This window comes from Pseudophryne corroboree, chromosome 9, assembly GCF_028390025.1.
Source record: "Pseudophryne corroboree isolate aPseCor3 chromosome 9, aPseCor3.hap2, whole genome shotgun sequence".
NCBI lineage: Eukaryota > Metazoa > Chordata > Amphibia > Anura > Myobatrachidae > Pseudophryne > Pseudophryne corroboree.
The window spans coordinates 199,445,131-199,458,993 of NC_086452.1; positions in this window are offsets into that span (position 1 = coordinate 199,445,131).

The window sequence follows — 13,863 nt, forward strand, 5'->3', positions numbered from 1 at the left end:
TAGCGTTTTTTCCCACACGCCCCTAAAACGGCCTGTTTCCGCCCAGAAACACCCACTTCCTGTCAATCACATTACGATCACCAGAACGATGAAAAAAACGTGAGTAATATTCCTAACTGCTTAGCAAATTTACTTGGCGCAGTCGCAGTGCGAACATTGCGCATGCACATTAAGCGGAAAATCGCTGCGATGCGAAAAAAATTACCGAGCGAACAACTCGGAATGAGGGCCATTATTCACCCGGATGAGACGGGTTTTGTGAAGGGTAGAAATTACGTGACGTTGTCTGCCGTAATGTGTATAAAACGGGGACGCTGTCTGCCGTAATGTGTAAAAACGGGACGTTGTCTGCCGTAATGTGTAAAAAACGGGGACACTGTCTGCCGTAATGTGTAAAAAACGAGGACGCTGTCTGCCGTAATGTGTAAAAAATGGGGACACTGTCTGCCGTAATGTGTAAAAACGGGACGTTGTCTGCCGTAATGTGTAAAAAACGGGGACGCTGTCTGCCGTAATGTGTAAAAACGGGACGTTGTCTGCCGTAATGTGTAAAAAACGGGGACACTGTCTGCCGTAATGTGTAAAAAACGGGGACGCTGTCTGCCGTAATGTGTAAAAAATGGGGACACTGTCTGCCGTAATGTGTAAAAACGGGACGTTGTCTGCCGTAATGTGTAAAAAACGGGGACGCTGTCTGCCGTAATGTGTAAAAACGGGACGTTGTCTGCCGTAATGTGTAAAAAACGGGGACACTGTCTGCCGTAATGTGTAAAAAACGGGGACGCTGTCTGCCGTAAGGTGTAAAAACGGGATGTTGTCTGCCGTAATGTGTAAAAAACGGGGACGCTGTCTGCCGTAAGGTGTAAAAACGGGACGTGTAAATTGGGGTACTGTCTCCTGTAAGGTATAAAAAGGGGTACCTAACTCTGATCCCAAATCTTCCAACTATTTCAACTCAAGGGCTACCTAAAACACATATTTGTAAAAGATAAATAAATGTTTAAATAAAAAAATAGAAGTAGGCAGGCACTGTCAGCCTACTTCCATGACATCACAAGTGGCGGTAAGGTTCATCGCCGGACTTTGCGGATCATTATGGCTGCAGTGCCTCACCAGCCAATGACCTCACCGCACGCCACTGTATTATAGACAGTAAAATACTGCTGTGATAGTTTCACAGATTTTGCGGATCAGTGTGTTCTTTCTAATGCAATTGGGAGCGTGTTGCAGTACAGACCAGAACTTGTAAGTATTAATTGTCAGAGAATATGATACTATGATTTGTAAAAATAAATGTCTAGTTATGACTTAGACCAGTTCATGCTGAACAACAGTGCCGTAACTAGACATTTTAGCGCTGTGTGCAAGAAACAGCATCGGCGCCCCTCCCCCCCCATTTAAAATAGGGCCAGTGCACGCGACAAAAATATAAGGGCATGGCTTCATAGAGTCCTCTCTTTTTCCACCAGGTAGAGCTCCCTTTTACCCAGTACGGCAGGTAGAGCCCCCATTTACACAGTACGACAGGTAGAGTCCCTTTTTACACATTACGGCAGGCAGAGTCCCTCTTTTTACATATTACGGCAGGCAGAGTCCCCCTTTTACACATTACAATAGCAGAGTCCCTCTTTTTACACATTATGACAGGCAGAGTCCCCCGTTTACACATTACAGCAGCAGAGTCCCTCTTTTTACACATTACTTCAGGCAGAGGCCACTTTTTACACATTACAGCAGCAGTCCCTCTTTTTACACATCACAGCAGCAGAGTACCCCATTTTACACATTACAGGAACAGAGTCCCCCATTTTACACATTACAGGAACAGAGTCCCTCTTTTTACACATTACAGCAGCAGAGTCCCTCATTTTACACATTACAGCAGCAGAGTCCCTCATTTTACACAGTACAGGAACAGAGTCCCTCATTTTACACATTACAGGAACAGAGTCCCTCTTTTTACACATTACAGGAACAGAGTCCCTCTTTTTACACAGTACAGGAGCAGAGACCCTCATTTTACACAGTACAGCAGGCTATCACTGGGGAAGGAGGCAGACTGTCAGCTCTGCACATCGGGCGGGGGAGCGGGAGGGAGAGCGCTGCTGTCACACAGGACACTGCCAGGTGAGATACATTACCCCACTGCTGCTACTCCTGTTCCCCCCCGTCATCCTCACACAGACATCGGAAGGATGCAGCCACCATCCTGCCGTCCTCACACAGACAGCGGCAGGACGCAGCCACCCCCCGCCGTCCTCACATAGTCCGTGGCAGGACGCGGCCACCCTCCCGCCGTCCTCACACAGACAGCGCAGGATGCAGCCACCCCCCCCCCCCGTCCTCACATAGTCAGCGGCAGGATGTGGCCACCCTCCCGCTATCCTCACACAGACAGCGGCAGGACACAGTCACCCCCCGGCGTCCTCACATAGTCAGCGGCAGGACGCGGCCACCCCCCGCCGTCCTCACACAGCAGCAGGATGCGGCCACCGCCGCTTTCATACCCTCACTGCACGGGACTGTGAGCCTCTCGAAGCCAGCGCTGCCACTGCCTGCTGTCATCTCAAGGGCTGCCAATCGGGGACAAGGCGCATAATGTGCTCCAAGTAGAAGTGTGCTCTGTGCAATTAACACAGCGCACACATGTAGTTACTAGTGATGTGCACCAGACATTTTTCTGGTTTTGTGTTTTGGTTTTGGATTCGGACGCGTTTTAGCAAAACCTCACCGAAAATTTTTTGTCGGATTCGGGTGTGTTTTGGATTCGGGTGTTTTTTACAAAAAACCCTAAAATACAGCATAAATCATAGAATTTGGGGGTCATTTTGATCCCATAGTATTATTAACCTCAATAACCATAATTTCCACTCATTTCCAGTCTATTCTGAACACCTCACACCTCACAATATTATTTTTAGTCCTAAAATTTACACCGAGGTCGCTGGATGGCTAAGCTAAGCGACACAAGTGGCCGACACAAACACCTGGCCCATCTAGGAGTGGCACTGCAGTGTCGGGCAGGATGGCACTTCAAAAAAATAGTCCCCAAACAGCACATGATGCAAAGAAAAAAAGAGGCGCACCAAGGTCGCTGTGTGACTAAGCTAAGCGACACAAGTGGCCGACACAAACACCTGGCCCATCTAGGAGTGGCACTGCAGTGTCAGGCAGGATGGCACTTCAAAAAAATTGTCCCCAAACAGAACATGATGCAAAGAAAAAAAGAGGCGCACCAAGGTCGCTGTGTGACTAAGCTAAGCGACACAAGTGGCCGACACAAACACCTGGCCCATCTAGGAGTGGCACTGCAGTGTCAGACAGGATGGCACTTCAAAAAAATAGTCCCCAAACAGCACATGATGCAAAGAAAAATGAAAGAAAAAAGAGGTGCAAGATGGAATTGTCCTTGGGCCCTCCCACCCACCCTTATATTGTATAAACAGGACATGCACACTTTAACGAACCCATCATTTCAGCGACAGGGTCTGCCACACGACTGTGACTGAAATGACTGGTTGGTTTGGGCCCCCACCAAAAAAAGAAGCAATCAATCTCTCCTTGCACAAACTGGCTCTACAGAGGCAAGATGTCCACCTCATCATCATCCTCCGATTCCTCACCCCTTTCACTGTGTACATCCCCCTCCTCACAGATTATTAATTCGTCCCCACTGGAATCCACCATCTCAGGTCCCTGTGTACTTTGTGGAGGCAATTGCTGCTGGTGAATGTCTCCACGGAGGAATTGATTATAATTAATTTTGGTGAACATCATCTTCTCCACATTTTCTGGAAGTAACCTCGTACGCCGATTGCTGACAAGGTGAGTGGCTGCACTAAACACTCTTTCGGAGTACACACTGGAGGGAGGGCAACTTAGGTAGAATAGAGCCAGTTTGTGCAAGGGCCTCCAAATTGCCTCTTTTTCCTGCCAGTATACGTACGGACTGTCTGACGTGGCTACTTGGATGCGGTCACTCATATAATCCTCCACCATTCTTTCAATGGTGAGAGAATCATATGAAGTGACAGTAGACGACATGTCAGTAATCGTTGGCAGGTCCTTCAGTCCAGACCAGATGTCAGCACTCGCTCCAGACTGCCCTGCATCACCGCCAGCGGGTGGGCTCGGAATTCTTAGCCTTTTCCTCGCACCCCCAGTTGTGGGAGAATGTGAAGGAGGAGATGTTGACAGGTCACGTTCCGCTTGACTTGACAATTTTCTCACCAGCAGGTCTTTGAACCTCTGCAGACTTGTGTCTGCCGGAAAGAGAGATACAACGTAGGTTTTAAATCTAGGATCGAGCACGGTGGCCAAAATGTAGTGCTCCGATTTCAACAGATTGACCACCCGTGAATCCTGGTTAAGCGAATTAAGGGCTCCATCCACAAGTCCCACATGCCTAGCGGAATCACTCTGTTTTAGCTCCTCCTTCAATGTCTCCAGCTTCTTCTGCAAAAGCCTGATGAGGGGAATGACCTGACTCAGGCTGGCAGTGTCTGAACTGACTTCACGTGTGGCAAGTTCAAAGGGTTGCAGAACCTTGCACAACGTTGAAATCATTCTCCACTGCGCTTGAGTCAGGTGCATTCCCCCTCCTTTGCCTATATCGTGGGCAGATGTATAGGCTTGAATGGCCTTTTGCTGTTCCTCCATCCTCTGAAGCATATAGAGGGTTGAATTCCACCTCGTTACCACCTCTTGCTTCAGATGATGGCAGGGCAGGTTCAGGACTGTTTGGTGGTGCTCCAGTCTTCGGTACGCGGTGGCTGAATGCCGAAAGTGGCCCGCAATTCTTCGGGCCGCCGACAGCATCTCTTGCACGCCCCTGTCGTTTTTTAAATAATTCTGCACCACCAAATTCAATGTATGTGCAAAACATGGGACGTGCTGGAATTTGCCCAGATGTAATGCACGCACAATATTGCTGGCATTGTCCGATGTCACAAATCCCCAGGAGAGTCCAATTGGGGTAAGCCATTCTGCGATGATCTTCCTCAGTTTCTGTAAGAGGTTGTCAGCTGTGTGCCTCTTCTGGAAAGCGGTGATACAAAGCGTAGCCTGCCTAGGAACGAGTTGGCGTTTGCGAGATGCTGCTACTGGTGCCGCCGCTGCTGATCTTGCTGCGGGAGGCAATACATATACCCAGTGGGCTGTCACAGTCATATAGTCCTGAGTCTGCCCTGCTCCACTTGTCCACATGTCCGTGGTTAAGTGGACATTGGGTACAACTGCATTTTTTAGGACACTGGTGAGTCTTTTTCTGAGGTCTGTGTACATTTTCAGTATCGCCTGCCTAGAGAAATGGAACCTAGATGGTATTTGGTACCGGGGACACAGTACCTCAATCAAGTCTCTAGTTGCCTCTGAATTAACGGTGGATACCGGAACCACGTTTCTCACCGCCCAGGCTGCCAAGGCCTGAGTTATCTGCTTTGCAGCAGGATGACTGCTGTGATATTTCATCTTCCTCACAAAGGACTGTTGGACAGTCAATTGCTTACTGGAAGTAGTACAAGTGGTCTTCCGACTTCCCCTCTGGGATGACGATCGACTCCCAGCAGCTACAACAGCAGCGCCAGCAGCAGTAGGCGTTACACTCAAGGAAGCATCAAAGGAATCCCAGTCAGGAGAGGACTCGTCAGACTTGCCAGTGACATGGCCTGCAGGACTATTGGCTTTCCTGGGTAAGGAGGAAATTGACACTGAGGGAGTTGATGGTGTGGTTTGTAGGAGCTTGGTTACAAGAGGAAGGGATTTAGTGGTCAGTGGACTGCTTCCGCTGTCACCCAAAGTTTTTGAACTTGTCACTGACTTATGATGAATGCGCTGCAGGTGACGTATAAGGGAGGATGTTCCGAGGTGGTTAACGTCCTTACCCCTACTTATTACAGCTTGACAAAGGCAACACACGGCTTGACACCTGTTGTCCGCATTTGTGTTGAAATAATTCCACACCGAAGAGCTGATTTTTTTTGTATTTTGACCAGGCATGTCAATGGCCATATTCGTCCCACGGACAACAGGTGTCTCCCCGGGTGCCTGACTTAAACAAACCACCTCACCATCAGAATCCTCCTTGTCAATTTCCTCCCCAGCGCCAGCAACACCCATATCCTCATCCTGGTGTACTTCAACAGTGACATCTTCAATTTGACTATCAGGAACTGGACTGCGGGTGCTCCTTCCAGCACTTGCAGGGGGCGTGCAAATGGTGGAAGGCGCAAGCTCTTCCCTTCCAGTGTTGGGAAGGTCAGGCATCGCAACCGACACAATTGGACGCTCCTTGGATATTTGTGATTTAGAAGAATGCACAGTTCTTTGTTGTGCTTTTGCCAGCTTAAGTCTTTTCATTTTTCTAGCGAGAGGATGAGTGCTTCCATCCTCATGTGAAGCTGAACCACTAGCCATGAACACAGGCCAGGGCCTCAGCCGTTCCTTGCCACTCCGTGTCGTAAATGGCATATTGGCAAGTTTACGCTTCTCCTCAGACGCTTTTAATTTTGATTTTTGGGTCATTTTACTGAACTTTTGTTTTTTGGATTTTACATGCTCTCTACTATGACATTGGGCATCGGCCTTGGCAGACGACGTTGATGGCATTTCATCGTCTCGGCCATGACTAGTGGCAGCAGCTTCAGCACGAGGTGGAAGTGGATCTTGATCTTTCCCTATTTTAACCTCCACATTTTTGTTCTCCATTTTTTAATGTGTGGAATTATATGCCAGTAACTATCAATAGCAATGGCCTACTACTATATATACTGCGCACAACTGAAATGCACCACAGGTATGGATGGATAGTATACTTGACGACACAGAGGTAGGTACAGCAGTGGCCTTCCGTACCGTACTGCTATATATAGTATACTGGTGGTCACTGTGTCAGCAAACTGCAAAACTAAAATGCACCACAGGTATAGAATGTAGATGGATAGTATACTTAATGATGACACAGAGGTAGGTACAGCAGTGGCCTTCCGTACCGTACTGCTATATATAGTATACCGATGGTCACTGTGTCAGCAAACTGCAAAACTAAAATGCACCACAGGTATAGAATGTAGATGGATAGTATACTTAATGACGACACAGAGGTAGGTACAGCAGTGGCCTTCCGTACCGTACTGCTATATATAGTATACTGGTGGTCACTGTGTCAGCAAACTGCAAAACTAAAATGCACCACAGGTATAGAATGTAGATGGATAGTATACTTAATGACGACACAGAGGTAGGTACAGCAGTGGCCTTCCGTACCGTACTGCTATATATAGTATACTGGTGGTCACTGTGTCAGCAAACTGCAAAACTAAAATGCACCACAGGTATAGAATGTAGATGGATAGTATACTTAATGACGACACAGAGGTAGGTACAGCAGTGGCCTTCCGTACCGTACTGTTATAAATAGTATACTGGTGGTCACTGTGTCAGCAAACTGCAAAACTAAAATGCACCACAGGTATAGAATGTAGATGGATAGTATACTTAATGACGACACAGAGGTAGGTACAGCAGTGGCCTTCCGTACCGTACTGCTATATATAGTATACTGGTGGTCACTGTGTCAGCAAACTGCAAAACTAAAATGCACCACAGGTATAGAATGTAGATGGATAGTATACTTAATGACGACACAGAGGTAGGTACAGCAGTGGCCTTCCGTACCGTACTGCTATATATAGTATACTGGTGGTCACTGTGTCAGCAAACTGCAAAACTAAAATGCACCACAGGTATAGAATGTAGATGGATAGTATACTTAATGACGACACAGAGGTAGGTACAGCAGTGGCCTTCCGTACCGTACTGTTATAAATAGTATACTGGTGGTCACTGTGTCAGCAAACTGCAAAACTAAAATGCACCACAGGTATAGAATGTAGATGGAAAGTATACTTAATGACGACACAGAGGTAGGTACAGCAGTGGCCTTCCGTACCGTACTGCTATATATACTGGTGGTCACTGTGTCAGCAAACTGCACAACTGAAATGCACAACAGGTATAGAATCTAGATGGATAGTATACTTAATGACAACACAGAGGTAGGTACAGCAGTGGCCTACTGTACCGTAATGCTATATATTATTATATTGGTGGTCACTGGTCAGCAAAACTCTGCACTGTACTCCTCCTATATAATATTATACTGGTGGTCCCCAGTCCCCACAATAAAGCAGCACACTGAGCACAGATATGGAGTGTTTTTCAGGCAGACAACGTATACTGGTGGTCACTGTCAGCAAAACTCTGCACTGTACTCCTGCTATATAATACAGCTGCTCCCCAGTCCCCACAATTAAGCAGTGTGAGCACAGATATATGCAGCACACTGAGCACAGATATGGAGCGTTTTTTTCAGGCAGAGAACGGATAACTGGTGGTCACTGATCAGCAAAAGTCTGCACTGTACTCCTCCTATAGTATACAGCTGCTCCCCAGCCCTCCCCACAATTAAGCAATAGTGCACAATCAAGTTTAACAATAACGGAGAGGACGCCAGCCACGTCCTCTCCCTAACATTTCCAATGCACGAGTGAAAATGGCGGCGACGCGCGGCTGCTTATATAGAATCCGAATCTCGCGAGAATCCGACAGCGGGATGATGACGTTCGGTTGCGCTCGGGTTACCCGAGCCATACGGGAGAATCTGAGTATGGCGCGGACCCGTGTAAAAAGGGTGAAGTTCGGGGGGGGTTCGGTTTCCGAGAAACCGAACCCGCTCATCACTAGTAGTTACTGCTCTGCTGAACAAGTGTTCTGCCGGGAGCCGCCCTTATCGGGTTATTAGGAGATCAAAATTTATATAGAGATCTCAGTTAACACTTTGAACCTGAATAAATATTAAAAAGAAATTTTCACTTTTGCTTACCATATGATTTTCTTGTCCCCGACCTACAGTTAGTAGAAATATTAGGGACAATATGTAAATTTGTATTCTGCATCTTTAAATAATCAAATTTATCAGAGCAGGAATTATTGTTTGAGACTTTAATAACCTTCTGATTTCTGGGTTGACAATACTGATCTTATGTCATGCCTATATTTAAAAAAAAAAATATTTTCCCCTTTTTTTCTTTTTTAATAAATTGAAATAAAAGTAAAATTTTAATTGATATATTTTTCAACATTAAAAGAGTACGCCACCAAGGAAGCCTTCTTCGGTTTAGACCCACTTAGGGTCTTACCGAACGCGCTAACCAGTACATTTATATGTGCAGTGTGTGGGCTGAGGAAAACTGTTAAGGATATATGAATTTAAAAAATAGAGTGCAAAATTATATGATGAGGAATGGCCACAAAAAAGGGCAACTTGGTACCTCTGCAAAAGGGCCTGTTGTGCTGTGAAACTTGATTTGCAGGAAATGTTGCTGCTTTTTGTTTATCGTTCAAGGAACTGTTAGAGTAGGGGTGGGCAACAGGCGGCCCGCGGGCCGGATGTGGCCCGCGGACCGATCCTGCCTGGCCCGCTGTGCCCCACCAGAGTGCAATGACAAGCGGCCGACAGGCCGCTTGTCATTGCACTGCTCTCAGACGCGGCGCCGCTGAGGAAATCCCGGTCACGTCACAGAGTCAGCTGACCGGGATTTCCTCTGTTAGCTGGGCGGCACGGGGAGCGGGCACTGCAGTGACCAGGAGCGGCGGCCTGTGAGGAGGAGATTAAGCGGTGGCCAGTGAGGAGAAGCGGCGGGCAGCGAGCCGGAGCAGGAGAGGCCACATCAGTGGTGACTCCGGCCAGCAGCAGCGCGGATCTTCGGACAGCGGGGATCGTTTGCCACGGTGACAAACAGGTAAACCCCCTGTCCAGCCAACCCCTGGATCAGTGCTTAAGCTGCCATATAGGTTTAGGGGTGGGGAGGGAGGGGGATTAAAAACTGCAATATGGGTTTAGGGGAGGGGAGGAAAGGGGGGTAGGGACTGTCTGCCTTAATGTGTAAAAATGGGGGATGCTGTCTGCCGTAATGTGTAAAAAGGGGATGCTGTCTGCCGTAATGTGTAAAAAAAAGGGGGACGATGTCTGCCGTAATGTGTAAAAAAGGGGGACGATGTCTGCCGTAATGTGTAAAAAGAGCACACTGTCTGCCGTAATGTGTAAAAAGGGGACGCTGTCTGCCGTAATGTGTAAAAAGAGGGACGCTGTCTGCCGTAATGTGTAAAAAAGGGCACGCTGTCTGCCGTAATGTGTAAAAAGAGGGACGCTGTCTGCCGTAATGTGTAAAAAAGGGGGACGATGTCTGCCGTAATGTTTAAAAAGAGCACACTGTCTGCCGTAATGTGTAAAAAGGGGACGCTGTCTGCCGTAATGTGTAAAAAGAGGGACGCTGTCTGCCGTAATGTGTAAAAAAGGGCACGCTGTCTGCCGTAATGTGTAAAAAGAGGGACGCTGTCTGCCGTAATGTGTAAAAAGAGGGACGCTGTCTGCCGTAATGTGTAAAAAGAGGGACGCTGTGTGCCGTAATGTGTAAAAAAGGGGACGCTGTCTGCCGTAATGTGTAAAAAGAGGGACGCTGTCTGCCGTAATGTGTAAAAAGAGGGACGCTGTCTGCCGTAATGTGTAAAAAGAGGGACGCTGTGTGCCGTAATGTGTAAAAAAGGGCACGCTGTCTGCCGTAATGTGTAAAAAGAGGGACGCTGTCTACCGTAATGTGTAAAAAGAGGGACGCTGTCTGCCGTATTGTGTAAAAAAGGGCACGCTGTCTGCCGTAATGTGTAAAAAGGGGACTCTTTTTGAGTATTTTGTGTGTGGCCCTCGAATATTCGCTGGAAGTGTTAAGCGGCCCCCCAGCTGAAATAATTGCCCACCCCTGTGTTAGAGGAATAAAATATCAGTAGCTGTGACTGAATTCTACATTTCTTGCATGTATGACTTGCATATAATACATTTACACTTATGCATAAAATGATCATTTGAAAATGATGACTCATGGTGCTAGGCAGAGGTGGGACTTTTAGCAGTGCAAGTACAATGGGCTTCCACAGAAGAACTTTAAAGCTACAAGAGAGGTTATTTTGGAGAAGTAGAAATAGTTGTGTAATATGTTTATCAAAGCAATGTTTTTTTTTTTTTGTTTTTTTTTTAAAGAATTGCAGTAATAACAATAACTCAGACGGGGTCAGGTCATCTTATTTACAGTGTAAAGTAAATTGCACCATACTTCTATCCTTTAGACATGGGTAACACCTGAGGAACATTGGTCTAGTTCTCTTTGCATGGGGCAACAACAGTTTGGTGAACTCACCTCCTGCTTATGCTCCAGCACTGTTCTCTAGGACTCCATATAGAATCAACAATGGGGTATTTCCTAGGGTACTTCGTTACTATGCCTACATTTAGAATGTTCATTTTGCATGTGTACACTATGAATATAGGTTAGGGTTTAGCTGTGGTTAGGGTAAAATAGTACAATGAGAAATCCCCTCTAGTAGTGTGCACTTTTACCTTGCAGTGTGCACTTTTACCTTGCAGTGTGCACTTTTACCTTGCAGACAGTGGCGTAAGTTCGTCTCAGTTGCCCGGAGGCAAAATAAATATCGGTGCCCACCCCTAAATTTAGATAAATATGTGTATGTATCTATGTGTATATATATATACAGAGAGAGAGACAGAGAGAGATAGTTCTGAAATAAAAATTTATATAATGTATATATACATTTCAATGTCTTTTATTTTAAATCACACATTTCTTAGCAGTCATACCCAGGATTAGAAGCCATGACCTGTTACACTAACAGCAGACACTTTACTGAGGGAGTTATTTGCTACTGCATAGGAAGCATGAGAATTCTCACTATATGAAGTTACTAATAATTGTCAGAAAAGTATCTTCATATAGTTAGAATTTTCATATTTCCTATACAAAAGCAAATAGTTTCAGTAAGGTGTCTGCTTCCAGTGTAATAGGTCGTGGGTTCTAATCCTGGGTATGACACTTGTAAAATGTGTATCTATAATAAAAAGTATGTGACTTGTAAGGGAACAGTGAAGAAGTCAGCTACTGAAGAGATAGCGGCGACTGTCAATCAACTTATTTGAATGCTGTCACAGAATTGGAGGAGAGGTGCCTCCTTCAGAGCAGGAGCCCGGCGGCAGATGACTCTGTTGCCTCCCAGAGTTACGCCTCTGCTTGCAGAATAGAATGTAACTTTCATTACAGTACACTAATAACCATGTATCTAATAGTGATGTAACATTGAAATTGAAATGACATAAAAATGTCTGCCTATGACAATGCAACAGAACACATAGCGCATCAGGGTTAGCTGTGCATGTCTTACAAACTCTAATATTGTATGAATGGTTGAGTGTGCATAGCGGAGGTTAGAAGGTGGGCTTAAGTCTGTGAGTTGTTCAATGAATATTAGCATGCATATTGTCAGCCACCTCACTTCAAGCAGTGTAACAGCTGCTGCAGTAGCATACATAGAAGACCTATAGAGACTCTTATGATGCAACAAACAGAGTAAATGAGTGATACTCATATCTGTCTGCCAGGGCCAGATTAAGCCTTGTGGGTGCTCTTGGCACTTAAGACAGGGGGGCCGATGGAAGGTGGGGGATATATATTAAAATGTGCATACCTCCCACCATGACCCATTCCAGGAGGGACAAAGGGGGTCATTCCGAGTTGATCGTAGCTGTGCTAAATTTAGCACAGCTACGATCATTCACACTGACATGCGGGGGGACGCCCAGCACAGGGCTAGTCCGCCCCGCATGTCAGTGTGGGCCCCCCCCCCCCCTTAGAAGTGCAAAGGCACTTCAAGAGTAGCACCCGACCAGCGCAGCTTTAGCGTGCTGTCCGGCAGTTACTCGTCGCTCCCCGGCCCGCAGCAGCTGCATGTGACATCACGCAGCCACCGCGGCCCGCCCCCCAATGGTCCAGCCACGCCTGCGTTGGCCGGACTGCGCCCCCTAAACCACCTAAAGCCTCAGAGGCAATCGCTAGGCAACGATGGCTGCCATGCACCAGCGCACTGCGGCGCATGCGCAGTTCCGACCCGATCGCTGCGCTGCGAGAAACTGCAGCGAGCAATCAGGTCAGAATGACACCCAAAATGCTCTCTACCTGGACTTCCCACTTAATATATGATTGGCATCACCTGTGTTGAACTATTTAATTGATAAGAAAGGTACTTCAACACAGGTGATTGCAATCATAAATTAAGAAGAAAGTCCAGGTAGAGAGCATTTTGTCCCTCCTGGAATGGGTCATGGTGGGAGGTACAGATTGTGTATATTAGATTTAAACTAATAGTTTAATAAGGCCTGGGTACTATTTATAGCTCCACCTAATTGAAAGATAACTATGTTATAAACTTTTCTTATAGTGGAACAAAGACAACTTAACCTTAAAATACACATAGAAAAATAAAATAATTTATCTTGTCACATGCAAGAATAGCAGCAGTCTCTGTATTACTTACACACTGGGACAGGACTCAGTAAGACTCTCTGTGTGTCTCTATCTCTAGACCCAAATGGTTTAGTTGCATAACAGTTTACACAGGACTCAGACAAGAAGGCAGGGAGAAGGAGAAGCTGGTATCCCTGTATCACTTACAGCTCTCTCCGCCCTCCTATCTCTCCTCTGGTATGAAAGCTCTGTCGGTAGCTCATGAAACATGATATTCCTGTGTCTCTGTCTGCACTGCATACTGTCCTGCTCGTATTCTGGCTACTGGTTCTGCTGCTGCTTAAGAGGGAAAGCTAGTGATATCCGTGTGATCTGACCGGAGGGACCCCTGACAAAGGGGTACATTCCCCCTTAATCTGGCTATGCTGTCTGCCCCTAAAACAGAATTACAACTAGTAAATTTATTGGGCAGTAGGTCATTTGCAGGGCCACCAAGAAC